The 18,897-nt window shown below is 42.1% G+C and overlaps 2 long non-coding RNA genes across 2 annotated transcripts in view; one reads left to right on the top strand and one right to left on the bottom strand.

Moving 5' to 3' along the window:
• Positions 1–13,888, bottom strand: part of LOC145534590 (uncharacterized) — a 41,447-nt gene extending 27,559 nt beyond the window's left edge. Inside the window, exon 1 of the long non-coding RNA XR_014074781.1 lies at positions 13,474–13,888. This is a non-coding gene — a long non-coding RNA (uncharacterized LOC145534590). The remainder of the gene's footprint in view (positions 1–13,473) is intronic.
• On the top strand, positions 323–9,549 carry LOC145534591 (uncharacterized). Its single transcript, XR_014074782.1, has 5 exons — positions 323–555; positions 1,250–1,284; positions 1,617–1,958; positions 5,414–5,579; positions 6,345–9,549. It is a non-coding gene; the product is annotated as an uncharacterized LOC145534591 (long non-coding RNA).
• Positions 13,889–18,897: the final 5,009 nt, after the last annotated feature.

Genomic DNA, 18,897 nt, shown 5'->3' with positions numbered 1-18,897 from the left:
CAGCAATTTGTTCTCAAGGTTTGCAGATGATTGTCATTTGTTAATTCACCAAATATACACTGAGAGTTTCATCTACGTCCCACACCATTCAGGGACTCCATGCAAACTCCCCACCTTCACAGAACTCACAAGAGAAGGGAGGTTGGGAGACAGATAAAAAAACAAGTGAAACAAAATAAAGAATGTGCCTTGAAGAAAACTAAAAGAGCTGACAAAGTGACAGGGCAAAAGGAGCCATCCAACAGCAGGTGGTCAGCTGACCTCAAAAAGGAGTATTTGACCAAAGCCTGAAAGGTACAAAAGAGCAAGCCACGGGGCAAGCGGGCAGTGGGAGAGGCCCTGGGAGAGAAACAAGGTCAGCGAGCTGATGAGCAGGGCAGCGTGGACAGGGAATACTTAGGTGAAGGAAAAAAGCCCAGGACAGGCCCAAAAAGCAGGCAATGAGAAGGCTAATTATAGGCAAGCAAGAAGATGACTACCAAAGATGACCATGTCCTAATCCCTGGAACCTGTGGCTATATTCACTTGCTTCGCCAAGGAGAATTAAGTTTGCAGGTGGGTATAAGGGTGCTCATCAGCTCACCTTGAGATGGGGAAATGATCCTGGATTTTCTGGGTAGTCCCAATGCAATCACAAGACTCCTTCAATGCAAAGGAGGGAGGCAGCAGTCTGTGTTAGAGCAATGTAAGAAAGTCTCAGCTGGACATTGCTGGCTTTGAAGATGGAAAGGGGCCATGGGCCAAGAATGCCAGCAGCCCCTAGAAGCTAGGAGAGGTGGAAAAAAAATTATTCCTGCAAATCTCCAGAAAGGAAAATAGCCCTACCGACACCTTGATTTTAAGCCAGTAAAACCCATTTTTGGACTTCTGGCCTCTAGGGCTATATAAAACAACAAATCTGTGCTTTTAAGCCACTAGTTTGTGTTGTTATGAATGACAGCAATAAGAAACAAACACAATGGTGTATTACACTGTTTTCAGATATTTAATTAGCACTCCATCCCTAGAGTAAATCCCATTTAGTCATGGTGTAGAATTCTTTTACAGATTGGTGAATTCTGCTTGCTAATGTCTTGTTAAAAGTTTTTGGAACTTTTATCCATGAGGGATATTGATATACAGGTTTTCTTTTTCTGTGTGCTATCAGTGTATAGTTTAAGAGTTCTTTCTATGTTTTTAAGATATGTTTTAAAGTCTTTATTGAATTTGTTACAATACTGTCTGTTTTGTTTATGTTCTGGTTTTTCAGCCATGAGGCATGTGGGATCCCAGCTCCCCAACCAGGTATCGAAACCACACCTCCTGCATTGGAAGGCAAAGTCTTAATCACTGGACCACCAGGGAAATTCCCTCTCTATATTTTGGATAACATTCCTTTACTAGATGTGTCTTTTGCAAATATATTCTCCCAGTCTATGTCTTGTCTTCCCATTTTCTTGATACTGTCTTTCACAGAGCAGAAGTTTCTAACTTTAATGAAGTCCAACTTATCAATTATTATTTTCATGGATCATGTCTTTGTTGTTCTATCTAAAAAAGGCACCACAATATCCAAAGTCATCTAGGTTTTCTATGTTATTTTCTAGGAGGTTTACAGTTTTGCATTTTACATTTAGATCTATGACCCAGGGCTTTCCTGGTGGCTCAAAGGGAAAGAATCTGCTTGCCAATGAAGGAGACACAGGTTCAATCCTTGATCCAGGGAGATCCCACGTGCCACAGAGCAACGAAGCCCATGGGCCACAACTATTGAGCCCTATGTTCTAGAACCCGAGAGCCGCAACTTCTGAGCCGACGTGTTATAGTTACCAAAGACCACGCACCCTAGAGCTCAAGCTCCACAACAGAAGAAGCCACTGCAATGAGAAACCCACGCACCACAACTAGACAGCAACCCCACTCGCCACAACTAGAGAGGAGCCCACGCAGCAACGAAGACCCAGCATGGCCACAAATAAGTAAAATAGAACAGATCTATGATCTATTTTAAGTTAACTTATGTGACAGGTGTAAGGACTGTGTCCAGGTTCATTTTATTTTGTATGTAGATGTCCAGTTGTTCTAGCATCAACTACTGAAGAGACTCTCTTTGCTCCATTGTATTGCCTTTGCTTCTTTGTCCAAGATTAGTTGACCATACTTATGGGGTTCTAATTTTGATTCTGTTCTATTGATCTATCCATCTGTCTTTCACGAATATCCCGCTGTCTTAATTACTGTAGCTATATAATAAGTCTTGAAGTCAGGTGGAATCAGTCCCCTGTGATCCTGTTTTTCTCCTTCAATTTTGTGCTGGCTGTTCTTAGTCTGTTGTCTCTCCATATGAACTTCAGAATCAGCTTGTTGATATGCCACAAAATAACTTGTTAGTTTCCCCTGAGGGTAGGTCTTGTTAAGAAGAACAGATTTCTTGGCATATTTCAAAATGGTTTCTTTTCCCCTTGTGCCAGATGCCCTGAGGTAATTTTTCTCTGATATTTACTGTGGGGATCTGATTGAGCTCCTGAGGGTAAATCTCACAGTATTGTGGAGGTCCCTCTGTGCCTGGGTGCCCTGGAGTTTTTAACTCTTAGATTTGTTCACCCCGAGCCTCCAGCAATCACAGTTCAGATTTTTCTATCCTGTCACCGGTTCCCGCAGTGAATTCTGTTCATGAGTCTACTCCTCTGGTAAGCAGGGGTAAACTGCAACTTCCTGTATTCACTTGACTGTTCAATCTTGGGGCAGTGGTTTGCCCTGTCCTCGTCCTTCTATGGATCCAAGAAGTGTTGATTTTCCAGTCTGTTCAGCTTTTTATACATTGTTAGAATGGATGGTGACTTTCAAGCTCCTTGCATGTGGAACTGGAAACCAGAATTCCATCCTGTAGGTCTTAGACTTCCACTGTTACTTCAGTCACTCAGTCATGTCCAACTCTTTGCGACCCCATGGACTGAAGCACGCCAGGCTTCCCTGTCCTTCACTATCTCCTGGAGTTTGCTCAAACTCATGTCCATTGAGTCGGTGATGCCATTCAACCATCTCATCCTCTGTCACCCTCTTTTCCTCTTGCCCTAAATCTTTCCCAGCATCAGAGTCTTTTCCAGTAAGTCAGTTCTTTACATCAGGTGGCCAAAGTACTGGAGCTTCAGCATCAGTCCTTCCAATGGATACTCAGGACCCATCTCCTTTAGGATGGACTGGTTGGATCTCCTTGCAGTCCAAGGGACTCTCAAGAGTCTTCTCCAACACCACAGTTCAAAAGCATCAATTCTTTGGTACTCAGCTTTATGGTCCAACATTCACATCCATACATGACTACTGGAAAAACCATAGCTTTGACTAGATGGACCTTTGTCAGCAAAGTAACGTCTCTGCTTTTCTAGAGTTTTTAATTTCTTATAGTTTTTTAATGCACTTCTTTGTATGGTATTTTTTAAGCAGTTTGCTCAAGATACTATACTATTTATATGTATATAACATCAGTCTACTGAGGTTAACATTTTTCAGTTCAAGTGAAGCATTATGCTTTTAACACTCATCCTCTTTAATTGTGTCCTGAATGTACACATGAGATTTTTAGATCAGGATTAGATTTCTTATTATTGACCTTACAGAAAATAACAAGCATGTGCTTCTCCTGTATCCTCAATGAGAGTCAGGTCAATAAGATGAGAGCCAGTTCAAATACTAAGACACATTCAAAGTCTACATTATAAGCGAGAAACACAGAGGTGTGAATTTTGGCCATTTAACATGCAGAAAGAGCAGCTACCTCTCTCCCTTTCTAAGAGAGTCTCCTTGGAAATGTCTTAACTCTTACACTTTGAAGTAAATATCTCAAAGATCCAAATAAGCCCAGTTCTCAACTTTTACAATGTACAAATGTCTGTGTGTCCTGGGTTTCATCCCTTTTGAAATTTCAAAAGCCATTACCTGAAAAAACAATGCTCAAACCTAGATATTTATCCTGAAATGTAACTTTTTTGTTCCTGGGGGGATAAAAGGAGGCTGTTGGGTGGAAGCAATTAGCTCTACTACTAAGGAAACAGATGCCTGCAGAGCTAGCTTCTGAGGGAAGTGAAAACAAACATTCTCCATGTTTACTGAATATTAATTTCTCAGTCTCTGGAGTCCAAGACCTTTATAGGAACATTGAGAAATTCATGTGATTTGCTTACCAAAAAAAACTTTACCTCCCTTTGATCCCTTTTACTGTTCCCGTTTACATTTTGATTGTCATAGCTATTTTCTCTAAATATACTGAGAACAGCATCAGCAAATGTAAAAATTTTTGCTCTAACAACCAAACATAATTTAGAAAACTAAAGAGGAAGAGGAAAATCTATTGTATTTACCCATAGTTTTACTCTTTCTGTTTTTCTTTCTTCCTTACTGATGTTCCAAGATGCTTTTATTCTTTTGGTAACAGCTTTATTGAAATGTAATTCACATAATACAATTTACTCATTGCAAGTATACAATTCACTAGTTTTTAATATATTAACAAAGTTGTGCAACCATCATCACAATTGTAGGATATTTTTATAACTTCAGAAAGAAATCTCAAGTTCTTTAGCCATCGCTCCTCAAGTCCTAAGCAACCACTAATCTACTTTTTCTCTCTACAGATTTGCCTATTCTGAAGATATTATATAAATGGAATCTTACAGTATACAGTGTTTTCTGCTTGGCTTCTTTCATTTCGCTTACATTTTCACGATTCATCCATGCTCTAACATGTGTCAGTACTTCATTCCTTTCTATTGCCAAATAATATCTCATTGTGTGGATATACTACATTTGATTTACCCATTCATGAGTTTAACAGACATTTGGGTTGAGTCCACTTTTGATTATTATGAATAATACAGCTATGAACATTTATGTACAAAATTTTGTGGGACATTTTTCTAGAAGTGAAATTGATGGGTCATACAATAATTCAATGTTTATTTTTTTGAGTGCCTGCCAACTATTTTTCAAAGAAGTTGCACCATTTTACATTGCCACCAGCAATGTATGAGTTTTTCAGTTTCTTGACAACATCAACAATTGCTATTATCTGCCTTTTTTTAATAACAGCCATCCTAGTGAGTGTGGAGTGCTATTTCATGGTGATTTTACTTTGCATTTCTCTGATGACTAATGATGTTGACACTCTTTATAGCTGAGTATTGGCCCATTGTATATCCTCTTCAGAGAAATGTTTATTCAGATTTTTTGTCCATTTTTAAGGTTTTTTTTAATGACTAAATTGGAAGAGTTCTTTATATTATAAACACAAGTCCCTTATCAGCTGTATACTTTGAAAATCTTTTCCCATTATATGGGTTATTTTTTTACTTTCTTGATAGTACCTTTTGAACTACAAACGTTTAAAGCTTTGATAAAATCTAATGTATCTATTTTTTTTTGGTCTTTATGCTTTTAGTGTCATGTTTAAGAAACCACTGCTGAGTGGTGGGATCAAGATGGCAGAAGAGTAGAAGGTGGAGCTCACCTCCTCCCACAAAAACATTAAAAATACATCTACAAGTGGAACAATTCATACATAACATCTACTGAATGCTGGCAGAAGACCTCTGACTTCCAAAAAGGTAAGAAAACCTCCATATAACTGGGTAGAACAAAAGGAAAAAGAAAAAGAAAGAAACCGGGACAGGGCCTGCAGCCCAGGGAGAGAGCTGTGAAGGAGGGAAGGTTCCCACACCCTGGGAAGTCCCCTCACCAGTGGGGAGATCAACCCGGATGGAAGGGAACATCAGAGCCTAGGAGGGGAGCGTAGCAACTGGTTTATGGAGAGCAACCAGCACACAAGGTTGGCACTTGCCTGGGCAGTTGGCACTGCCCTGCGCTCCCCAGACTGAAATGCTCATCTTTTGGGGGTGGATGGGAGCTGGAAGCTGAAGCTCAGGCTTCAGAGGTCAGTACTGGGAAGAGAACCAGAAACAGCCTGAAGAGGCTAGACAGTCACAACTGAGGGTGTACTCGGGGGAGGTCTGGGCCTGCCAGAGAGGCTGGGTGCCATTCTGGGGGGGGGGTGTATGAGGAGAGGGGTAGGACCACTGTAAGAGCTTCTTTCCCCATGAGTGCTCCCAAGCAACAAGACACTGCCTACAGGAGCTCTGGGGGCAGGCGCGAGTCGCCACCACCACTGCAGGATCCAGAGGCTGGCCCGGGAGTGTGTGAGCCACAGCTGCCTGTGCGAGGCCTGCAAGGAGGTGCCAAGTGCTACGCCTGCTGTCCTGAGGGTGTGCAAGGGCCACCACTCCTGCACACCCCAGATGAAGGGAATAACAGCCAGCACACCCTGCGGAAAGAGGCAGCAGGTACCCAAACTAAAAGCAGCCCCTTGATTCCAGACAAGATGGTGCAGGAAGAGGACTTGAGCTCACCTCCTCTCAGGAGAACACCAAAATCACAACTCATGACTGAACAAAGACTGGAACCTACCAAAAGAGATTTTCAAAAGATAAAGAAGAAACCACAACAAAATGGTAGGAGGGGCGCTTTTGTGACATAATCAAATCCCATACCCACCAGGTGGGTGACCCGCAAACTGGAAAATAATTATATCACAGAGGTTCGCCAAAAGAGTAAGAGTCCTGAGCCCCACACATCAGGCTCCACAGCCTGAGGGACTGGCATAGGGAGGAGGAATCTCTAGAACATTTGGCTTCGAAGGCCAGTGGGTTTTGACTGTAGGAGTTAGACAGGACTGGGGGGAAACAGAAACTCCTCTCTTGGGGATACACACAAGGTTTCATGTATGCTGGGTCCCCACACAAACCAGTAATTCCATAGGATCCTGGGCTGACCTACCTGCGAGTCTTGGAGGGTCTCCTGGGGAGGCAGGGGTCAGCTGTGGCTTACCGGTAGGGGGGAGCCAAGGACACAGGTGGCAGAGGCCACAGAGAATATTGATTGGTGTGAGGTTGCCATTTTGGCATCAAAACCTGGCCTAGTCAATAGCCTGACAGCTCCAATGCTAGAATGCTTCAGACCAAACAACAAGCAAGACAGGAAACACAGCCCTATCCATCACAAACAGGCTTCCTGAGCACCTAGCTACCTCTAAAGGCACCCCTTGACACGGCCCTGCCTACAGGAGGAACAAGACCCAGCTCCACCTGCCCGTGGGCAGGGACCAGTCCCGCCCACTGGAAACCTCACAAGCACCAGTACCAACCTCACCCACCAGGGGGCAGACACCAAAAGCAAGAGAAGCTGTGATCTTGCAGCCTGTGGAAAGGAGACCGCAGAGAAAGTCAGGGAAAATGAGATGGCAGAGAAATATGTTTCGGATGAAAGAACAAGGTAAAAATCCACAAGAACAGCTAAGTGAAATGGAGATAGGGAACTTACCGGAAAATGATTTAAAGTAGTAATGGTAAACATGACCCAAGATCTCAGGAAAAGAATAGAGGCACAGATTGAGAAGACACAAGAAATAATAAAGACCTAGAATAACTAACCTTAGTAAAGACCTAGATGAACTAACTTACAGAAAAGAACAATAACTGAAATGAAAAATACACAAGAAAGAAAGAAATAACAGAATAAATGAGGCAGAAGAACCAATAAGTGAGCTGGAAGTCAGAGTGATGGAAATCTCTGCTGTGGAACAAAATAAAGAAAAAAGAATGAAAAGAAATGTCTCAGAGATCTCTGGGAAAACATAGAACACACCAACATTCACATTATAGAGGTTCCAGAAGGAGGAGAGAGAGAGAAACAGCCTGAGAAAATATTTGAAGAGATTATAGCTGGAAACTTCTCTAACATGAGAAGGGAAACACTGACTCAAGTTCAAGAAGCACAGAGAGTCCCATACAAGATAAACTAAAGAAGGAGTACAATGAGACAATGTTAATCAAATTGACAAAAATTAAAGACAAAGTAAAAATATTAAAAGCAACAAGGAAAAAGCAACAAATAACATACAAGGGAATCCCTATAAGGTTACCAGCTGACTTCTCATCAGAAACTCCGTAGGCCAGAAAGGAGTGGCAAAACATATTTAAAGCGATGAAAGGGAAAAACCTACAACCAAGAATACTCTACCCAGCACAGCTCTCATTTAGATTTGACAGAGAAGTCAAGTCTCACAAACAAGTAAAAACTCGGAGAATTCAGTACCACCAAACCAGCTTTACAACAAATGCTAAAGAAACTTCTCTGGGTGGGAAAATAAGGCCACAACTAGAAATAGGAAAACTGTGAATGGGAAAGATCACCAGTAAAGGCAAACATAAAGTAAACGTGGTAGGAAAACATCCACACACAAATATAATACCAAAACAAGCAATCATGAGAGAAGGAGTGTACAAATACAGATTACTAAAAATGCATTTGAGATTAAAAGACTAGCTACTTAAAACAATCTTCTCTGTGTATAAACTGCTATATTAAAACCTCATGGTAACTTCAAACCAAAAATCTACCGTAGAAAAGCACACAAAAGAGAAAACGGAATCCAACCACAACAGTAAAGACAGTCATCAAGTCACAAGAGAAGAGAACAAAACAGGAAGGGGGAAAAAGAAGCGCCTACAAAAATCAAATTCAAAATGAGTAACAAAATGGCAGTCAGAACATACATATCAAAAATTACCTTATATGTAATCAGATTAAACACCCTCAAACAAAAGACATAGACTGGCTGAACGGATACGAAGAAACAAGACCCACATGTATGCTGTCTACAAGAGACTCATACAGGATGGAGTGGGAATACATACAGAGTGAAAGTGAGGGGATGGAAAACGGTATATCATGCAAACGGAAATCAAAAGAAACCTGGAGCATATCAGACACTGCAGACTTTTATATAAAGACTGTTACAAAATACAAAGTAGGACACTACATTATGATCAAGGGATCAATCCAAGAAGACAGAACAACTGTAAATATATATGCACCTGATATAGGAGTGCCTCAACAGACCAATCATAAGTCCTGAAATTGAACTAGTGACTTAAAAATTTCCAACAAAGGTCCAGAATACACAAGTGAATTCTATCAAACCTGTAGAAAAGAGTAACACCTATCCTTTTGAAACCACTTCAAAGAAAAGTGCTGAAGAAGGAATACTTCCAAGCTCATTCTATGAGGCCACCATCACCCGGATACCATAAAGAAAGCATAAAAAGAGAAAATTACAAGCCAATATCACTGATGAACATAGATGCAAAAATACTCAACAAAATACTGACAATCCAAATTCAGCAATACATTAAAAGGACCATACATCATGATCAAGTGTGATTTATCCCAGGGATGCAATGATTTTTTTCAATATCTGCAAATCAATTCATGTGGTATACTACATTAACAAACTGAAGAACAAGAGCCATATGATTATCTCATTGATGCAAAAAAAGCTTATGACCAAAATCAACACCCATTTATGACAAAAACTCTCCAGAAAGTGGGCATGGAGGGAACTTACCTCAACATAATAAAGGTCATCTATGACAAACTCACATCATTCCCAATGGTGACAAGTGGAAAGTGTTTCATCTAAGATCAGGAACAAAATGAGGATGCCACTCTTGCCACTTTTATTCAACATAGTTTTGGAATTCCTAGCTATGGCAATTAGAGAAGAAAAAGAAATAAAAAGAAATCCAAATTGGAAAAGAACAAGACTTATTATAGAAGACAAACTAAAAACTGTCACTGTTTGCTAGTGACATGATACTGTACACAGAAAATCCTGAAGATGTTACCAGAAAACTACTAGAGCTCATCAATGAATTTGGTAAAGCTGCGGGATATAAAATTAATACACTGAAATCTCTTTAATGCCTATACATTAACAATGAAAGATCAGAAAGGGAAATTAAGGAAATAGTCCCATTTACCATCTCATCAAAAAGAATAAACTACCAAGGAATAAACCTACCTAAAGAGGCAAAAGAGCTGTACTCTGAAAACAGTAAGATTCTAATGAAAGAAATAGAAGATGACACAGACAGATGAAAAGATATATCATGCTCTTGGACTGGAGGAATCAATATTGTCAAAATGACTATACTATCCAAGGCAATCTATAGATTCAAGGCAATCCCTATAAAATTACCAATTGGAATTTTTCCCAGAACTTGAACAGATTTTTTAAAATTTGTGTGGAAACACATAAGATCCTGAAGAACAATCCTGAGAAAGAAAAATGGTGCTGGAGGAATCAGTATCCCTGACTTCAGACTATACTACAAAGCTACAGTCATCAAAACAATATGGTACTGGCCCTCAAACAGAAATGTAGATCAATGAAACAGCATATAAAGTCCAGAAATAAACCCACACACCTTATCTTTGACAAAGGAGGCAAGAATATACAATGAAGAAAAGACAGTCACTTCAAAAAATGGTGCTGGGAAAACTGGACAGCTACATGTAAAAGAGTGAAATCAGAACATTCTCTAACACCATACACAGAAATAAACATACATTTAGTACACACCTAAAGGATGAACACTATAAAACTCCTATAGGAAAACATAGGCAGATCACTGACATAAATCACAGAAATATATTTTTGGGTTCACTTCCTAAAGTAATGAAAATAAAAACAAAATAAAACAATGGGACCTAATTAAAGTTAAAAGCTTTTGCACAGCAAAGGAAACCATAAGCAAAAAGACAACCCATAGCATAGGAGAAAATATTTGCAAATGATGCAACTGACAAGGGATTAATCTCCAAAATTTATGAATATTTCATGCAAGTCTATGTCAAAAAACAATCTAGTCAAAAAAATGGGCAGAAGATCTAAATAGACAGTTCTCCAAAGAAGACATTCAGATGGCCAAAAGGATATGAAAAGATGCTCAACATCATTATCAGAGAAATGCGAATCAAAGCTACAATGAAGTATCACTTCAAATCAGTCAGAATGGCCAGCATCAAAAAGTCTACAAACCATAAATGCTAGAGAGTATGTGGAGTAAAGGGGACCCTCCTACAATGTTAGTGGGAAGGTAAATTGGTACAACCACTGTTGTAGAACCACTGTGGAGAACAGTATGAAGGTTCCTTAGAATACTAAAAAAATAGAACTGCCATGTGATCCAGTAGTCCCACTCCTGGGCATGTATTTGGGGAAAAAAACATAATTCAAAAAAAAATATGCACACCCCTATGTTCACTTCAGCACTATTTACAATAGCCAAAACATGGAAGCAAACTAAATGTCCATTGAAAGAGGAATGGATAAAGAAAATGTGGCATACATACACAATGGACTATTATGCAGCCATAAAAAAGAATGAAACAATGTCATTTGCAGCAACATGGATGCACCTAGAGATTATCACCCTAAGAGAAGCTAGAGAAAGACAAATAACTGATACCACTCATATATGGAGTCTCATTTTTAAAAATGATACAAATGAACTTATTTACAAAACAGAAACAGACTCACAAATATCAAAAACAAACTTATGGTTACCAGAGGGGAAATGTGGAGGAGGGGGGATAAATCAGGCGCTTGGGACTGACACACACACACTACTATGTATAAAACAGATAATCAACAAGGACCTATTATATAGCACAGGAAACTCTATTCAATATACTATAATCACTTACATGGGGAAAAAATCTGAAAAAGAATTAATATGTATATGCATAACTGAATCCCTTTGCTGTACACCTGAAACTAACACAACACTATACTCCAATAAAATTTTTTAAAAAACTAACTAAAAGAAAGAAATCATTGCCAGATTAAAGGTCACACAGATAAGAGTCTCATAACTGTAACTCTTTGATTTTTTTTTTAATTTTTGTGTAAGATATAAAGTAGGTATTAAGACTCCTCCTTTTATCATTTACTTTCTGTTTTATAAACTTCCTTTAGCCAATCTTTTAGAGTAGTTCTACTGGTAACAGATTCTCTTAGTGTTTTTTCATCTGAGAATATCTTAATTTACCTTTCATTCCTAATGGATATTTTCAGTGGATATAGAATTTTGGGTTGACAATTCTAGCACTTGAAAAATGTTGTACCACTTCCTCTGGCCTCTGATTTCTAATGAGAAATCCATTGTCATTTGAATTATTTTTCCTTTATGGATGTGGGGTCATTTTTCTGTAATTGATAAAGAAGTCTTTGTCTTTAGCTTGAAGAATTTTTATTGTGATATGTTTTGGTTTGTCTTTCTTTGGGCTTATCATACTGGGGACTTGCTCAGTTTCTTGAATCTGTAGACTATCTTTTTTTCAAATTTGGGACATTTTCAGCTATAATTTTTTTGAATACCTCTTCAACCCTGCACTCTTTCTCATCTTCTGAGGCTCCAGTTAAACAAGTGTTTGATCTGTTTTTATTAATATAATCCACAGGTCCATAAGGGTTTTATAAATTATTTTTTAATCTGTTTTTTCTCTATTGTTCAGGTTGTATAATTTTTCTATTGTTCTCTTTTTACTGCTTACATGCTTGTTTACTTTTTAGATACATGCACAATTTATGATACTGTTTATAATTTAAAATTATAATTTATATGCATAATATTTATAATTACTATTGTAATTGTTATTTGCCTATAAACCTGATCCCACTTGAGTAATTAATCTCAGTGTTAGACGTGGGCTGCTGTGTCACATCAAATCAGGATCCACCACCCTCTCACCCTCACATTCCCACTTTTTCCTGCTCAATCTTAGGACACCATGTCAAAGCAAGTTTGCCACAAGTTGTTAACAAGATGACCTCTTGATCTGGTATGTTAAAGCAAGAAGCTAAGTAAAGCACAGCGCCAACAGATAACTAGTTAACGAGGCATTTGGGTGCCTCTACCCAGACTCTTCAGTACAGAATCTAACTCATGCCACCTATCAGAGCCACACTGCAGTGGCAGTTCTTCCCAGAGTCCCAGAAAGGAGGAACCAGGCTTCGTCCCAAAGGAGGTGCAAGGGCAGGATCATGCGATGCTCAGTCAGGGGAAAGAACTTCATACATGAATACCAGGAGCCTATCACTTTCTAGGATGCCCAGAGACCCAGGGACCAAAGCCTAGGATACCAGCACACGTTACAGGGGCACAAAGCCTATATCTGGAAATGCCAATGTCTGCAGCAACCCCAAATTCTCAAATCAAAAAATAAGGTATGTCAGGTTGGCAGAGGAATTCAGAAGAACTGAATGGGAGCCCACCTGATAAAAAAAAATACCCGGGGTTATCAGCCTTGGCCATCCTCCACCATCCAGTTGCAGCCAATCTCCTTCATCATAGCACAAGCCAGTCCCAAGGGGAAGACGGCACTTACTCTCAGAACCCAAGGCATACTAATGAGTACACAAGTTACAGCTGGCGCTAATGCACCTTGGGCTGCCCATCCTGAACGCTCTTACCCAGGAAAAGCTAGGGATTAGTCATTTTAATGCACTTCACGCAGTAGCTTTTAGGGGGAAAAAAGAAACAAACGCGTGCAAACACACACACTTATATGCGGGGAAAAAAAAGAATCCCAGGCACTCACCCACATCCTTGGGGTCAGTTGTTGCTGCCGGCAGCTGTGAGGTGTCTCGAATTCGTCCCAGGAGATATCACTCCTACTTCTGGAGTCTTTCCTCTGAAGAATAGCCTCAGCGTGTTGCTTTCTCGTTGAAAAACCAGCCCAACAGCCAGCACTCTGCGAGGGGAGAGCGGGTCCCTTCACCCAGGCCCCTCCATCAGGGAATGTTCTCGCGTTTGAACACCACGAAGGTCACCTGAGGGCCAAGGGTGGGCCTGGTGAAGGAGGGGTTGCTGGCGGTTGTAAGTGGAGTCCTGAGGCAGAGGCCAGGCTGGAATACAGCGAGGTCGGAGGGAGGCTCAGAGAAGGCCAGAGTCCTGCCCAAGGCACGGCTACCTTCGCCGGTCTTCCCAGAGGAAGCTGGATCCCGCAGAATCTCGAGAGAGCAAAGTGCCTGCAGAATCTCGAGAGATCAAAGTGCCTGCGGGAGGGCCTGGAATGGAAACACCTGGGTGCCCTCCTGCAGGTCCTTCCTCCTGGACTCCCCCTCACGCCACCTAGCAACCAGACCCCAGTTCTCATCAGCGCTTCATCCCCGCAACTCAGACTCACCGGGCAGGGGTGCCTCGGCCCAGGGCCCTGCCTGGCGCTGGGTAGGTGGACGGCGCTACCCACCCAGCAGGGCGCACTAGCGAAGGTCTTCACCGCCCGCCCTCTAGGGCGCCAAGCCCGGCTCCCCTGAACATCGGCAGGCCCCGTCGGGGACCCCTTGCCAAGAGCTCCGCAGAGGTGGGCGCAGGAAGCCGGAAAAAACACCGTGTCTCCCACGCCTCCCTCCCACCACCCCAGGATTCTGCCAGCGCTGCTGCTGGGGGTGTAATGGTGGGAGTGAGGTTGGGGGCCCCCCCTGAGGGATATTATAACATTGAAATTAACCTGCAAGTGGATCCAAAATTCTCCCGGGTTGAGGTAGGGGTGAGGGGCGAAGGGAGCTTCTCTCTCCAGCTCCCAAATAACATGAAAAGTTATTTGCATGTCTTTAGATAGGAATCATTTTGCATTATCATCTACGATTTACAGAGTTATAAGATAACACTTTGGCAAAAGAAAGAAAAGAAAAAAGGCCAGAATGAGATAATCCCAAAGTGAAAAATACATTTCCCCTACATCTGAGAACCCCAGCAGAATTTGGTTACTCCAGAGCGAGGCCCAAGGCTCTGAGTTAACCCTGGAAACCTAGCCACATCACCCTTCCTGATGAGTGGGAGAGACTCTGGCAGCCCACCCCACCCCTAGTTGCATGCTGCTTGTCAGCCTAACAAGGAATTTGGATTCCAGTGGCGAGGATCCTCAAGACTTTGTAGTAACATCTCTGAATGCCTCCAAACCCACTGGAAATAAGCAACTTATTTTTTTGAAGTCTGTGAAATAATTTGCTTCTAACAGGAATGAATCTGCCAGGGAACACCTGACTTTAATTATGACAGACATTACAGGTCTTTAGAGCAAATATCTATCCAAATGACTAGTTGTTGTTCAGTCACCCATTCGTGTCCGACTCTTTGCGACCACATGGACTGCAGCATACCAGGCATCCCTGTCCTTCCCCATCTCCCAGAGCTTGCTCAGACTCCTGTCATTGAGTCAGTGATGCCATCCAACCATCTCATCCCCCATTATCTCCTTATCCTCCTGCCTTCACTCTTTCCCAGCATTCTAATGAGTCAGCTTTTTGCATCAGGTGGCCAAAGTATTGGAGCTTCAGCTTCAGCACCTGTCCTTCCAAAGAATATTCGGGGCTGATTTCCTTTAGGATTGACTGGTTTGCTCTCCTTTCTGTCCAAGCGACTCTCAAGATTCTTCTCCAACACCACAGTTCAGAAGCATCAATGGTATACATCAATTTTTTAAAAGTTTTTGTTGGAGGATAGCTGATTAACAATGTTGAGTTGATTTCAGGCATACAGGAAGTTGAATCATTTATACATATACATATATCCACTGTTTCAGATTCTTTTCACATATAGTCCATCACAGAGTATTGAGTAGAGTTCCCTATGCTGTACAGTAGGTCCCTATTTTAGTTATCTATTTTGTATATAGTAGCGTGTATGTGCCAAATGACTAGAACTGTCTCTCAAATCTCAAGTTGTTGGATTTCTACAGCTCTCCACCTATTTTTAACAGTGAGAAGCTAGGAGACAACAGCTTCTGGAGAAATCAGCCTTTGTGATTTAGCAGGACCTCAGTGAGACAGACAAGGGCTGGGGGCAGACACCAGGACAGCAGTGAATGGTCACCTCTCTTCCCAAGTTCCAACACCCACCCTCACCCCACCCCCTGTGCCACTGTGTTTGTCCTTACTCAGCCTGGCTCAGACCCTGTCCTGCACTACCTGAGGAGGGAGGTGCTGGAGAATGAGCCCCCAGGTGTGGCTGATCCACAGAAACGATGAGCCAGACAGGGCAATGTCCTTCCTGGATCAATACTGCACCTTCCAAAGCAGTGAGAACTTCTTCGAGGAGAAAATGTGCCCCAAAGTGACCACCTAGTCAGTGCCTGGCACACAGTAGGTCCTGGAGAAATGCGTTTAACCGTCTCGATGGCATTCACTATACCCTGCTTTTATGGAAATCAGACTCCCCACATCCCTTTTGTCCTGGGGGAGGAGGTTTAGCCTTAGCTTAAAACTGAGCAGCTGATCTAGGCTCCTGGGGAGGCCATGGTGGTTCAGGCTCAGCCCAGCCCTTGCACACACCCCATGGGACCATGCGCTTAGGGTCCCAGGAGTCAGAGCCTGGCCGGGAGAAGGGGGCAGGAAAGGACCCAACCCTACAAGGCTAGAATGGAACAAAGGCCATCAAGGAGTTTCCCAGCCTGGATATCATGGCATCTTAAAAGGTGTTCTGCGGGAAATGGACAGCCCTGTAGGTCTGGGAAACTACACGTTACACAAACCTAGGTAGCTCTTGTGTGTTTCATGGAGTCTTTCTCACCAGAGGTGACTCCCGCCAGAGATGCAAGATGAAGGTGCCGGATTCTGTGAGCAAAGCACCCTCTGGGGGAAATACCTACGGATGTAATAGGGTGGGCTTGTTTAGACCAAATCCCTCAATATTCAAATAACGAAGATCATGGCATCCGATCCCATCACTTCATGGCAAATCAGTTCAGTCGCTCAGTTATGTCCGACTCTGCAACCCCACAGACTGCAGCACGCCAGGCCTCCCTGTCCATCACAAACTCCTGGAGTTTATTCAAACTCACATCCACTGAGTCAGTGATGCCATCCAACTTCTCATCCTCTGTCGTCCCCTTCTCCTCCCGCCTTCAATCTTTCCCAGCATAAGGGTCTCTTCAAATAAGCCAGTTCCTTACATCAGGAGGCCAAAGTATTGGAGTTTCTGCTTCAGCATCAATCCTTCCAATGAATATTCAGGACTGATTTCCTTTAGGATGGACTGGTTGGATCTCCTTGCTGCCCAAAAGACTCTCAGGAGTCTTCTCCAATACTACAGTTCAAAAGCATCAATTCTTCAGCACTCAGCTTTCTCTATAGTCCAACTCTCACATCCATACGTGACCACTGGAAAAACCATAGCTTTGACTAGATGGACCTTTGTTGGCAAAGTAATGGCTCTGCTTTTTAACACACTGTCTAGGTTGGTCATAACTTTTCTTCCAAGGAGTAGCGTCTTTTAATTTAATGGCTGCAGTTACCACTTGCAGTGATTTTGGAGCACAAAAAAATAAAGTCTGTCACTGTTTCCACTGTTTCCCCATCTATTTGCCATGAAGTGATGGGACCAGATGCCATGATCAGAGAGACAGAGTGCCTGAAGAACTATGGACGGAGGTTCTTGACATTGTATAGGAGGCAGGGATCAAGACCATCAATCTCCAAGAAAAAGAAATGCAAAAAGGCAAAATGGTTGTCTGAAGAGGCCTTACAAATAGCTATGAAAGGACGAGAAGCAAAAGGCAAAGGAGAAAAGGAAAGATATAAGCATCTGAATGCAGAGTTTCAAAGAATAACAAGGAGAGATAAGAAAGCCTTCCCCAGTGATCAATGCAAAGAAATAGAGGAAAACAATAGAATGGGAAAGACTAGAAATCTCTTCAAGAAAATGCGAGATACCAAGGGAACATTTCATGCAAAGATAGGCACAATAAAGGACAGAAATGGTAGGGACCTAACAGAAGCAGAAGATATTAAGAAGTTCAGTTCAGTCACTCAGTTGTGTCCGACTCTTTGCGACCCCATGAATTGCAGCACTCCAGGCCTCTCTGTCCATCACCAACTCCCGGAGTCTACCCAAACCCATGTCTATCAAGTCGGTGATGCCATCCAACCATCTCATCCTCTGTCGTCCCCTTCTCCCCCCGCCCCCAATCCTACCCAGCATTAGGGTCTTTTCCAATGAGTCAACCCCTCGCATGAGGTGGCCAAAGTATTGGAGTTTCAGCTTCAACATCAGATCTTCCAATGAACACCCAGGATTGATCCCTTTTAGGATGGATTGATTGGATCTCCTTGCAGTCCAAGGGACTCTCAAGAGTCTTCTCCAACACCACAGTTCAAAAGCATCAATTCTGCGGCGCTCAGCTTTCTTCACCGTCCAACTCTCACATCCATACATGACCACTGGAAAAACCATAGCCTTGACTAGACGGACTTTTGTTGGCAAAGTAATGTCTCTGCTTTTAAATATGCTATCTAGGTTGGCCATAACCTTCCTTCCAAGGAGTAAGCGTCTTTTAATTTCATGGCTGCAGTCACCATCAGCAGTGATTCTGGAGCCCAAAAAAATAAAGTCTGACACTGTTTCCACTGTTTCCCCATCTATTTCCCATGAAGTGATGGGACAGGATGCCATGAAGAGGTGGCAAGAATACACAGAAGAACTATACAAAAAAGATCTTCATGACCCAGATAACCACAATAGTGTGATCACTCACCTAGAGCCAGACATCCTGGAATGCTAAGTCAAGTGGGCCTTAGGAAGCATCACTATGAACAAAGCTAGTGGAGGTGATGGAATTCCAGCTGAGCTGTTTCAAATCCTCAAAGATGATGCTGTGAAAGTGCTGCACTCGATATGCCAGCAAATCTGGAAAACTCAGCAGTGGCCACAGGACTGGAAAAGGTCAGTTTTCATTCCAATCCCAAAGAAAGGCAATGCCAGAGAATGCTCAAAAATACCATACAATTGCACTCATCTCACATGCTAGCAAAGTAGTGCTCAAAATTCTCCAAGCCAGGCTTCAACAGTATGTGAACTATGAACTTCCAAATGTTCTATCTGGATTTAGAAAAGGCAGAGGAACCAGAGATAAATTGCCAACATCCATTGGATCATCAAAAAAGCAAGAGAATTCCAGAAAAACATCTATTTCTGTTTTATTTACTATGCCAAAGGCTTTGACTGTGTGGATCACAACAAACTG

The sequence above is a fragment of the Giraffa tippelskirchi genome, chromosome 14, assembly GCF_054371585.1.
Source record: "Giraffa tippelskirchi isolate mGirTip1 chromosome 14, T2T-mGirTip1v1.2.pri, whole genome shotgun sequence".
NCBI lineage: Eukaryota > Metazoa > Chordata > Mammalia > Artiodactyla > Giraffidae > Giraffa > Giraffa tippelskirchi.
The sequence above is the reverse complement of the archived record's forward strand: the minus strand, read 5'-3'. Positions and strand labels throughout refer to the sequence as shown.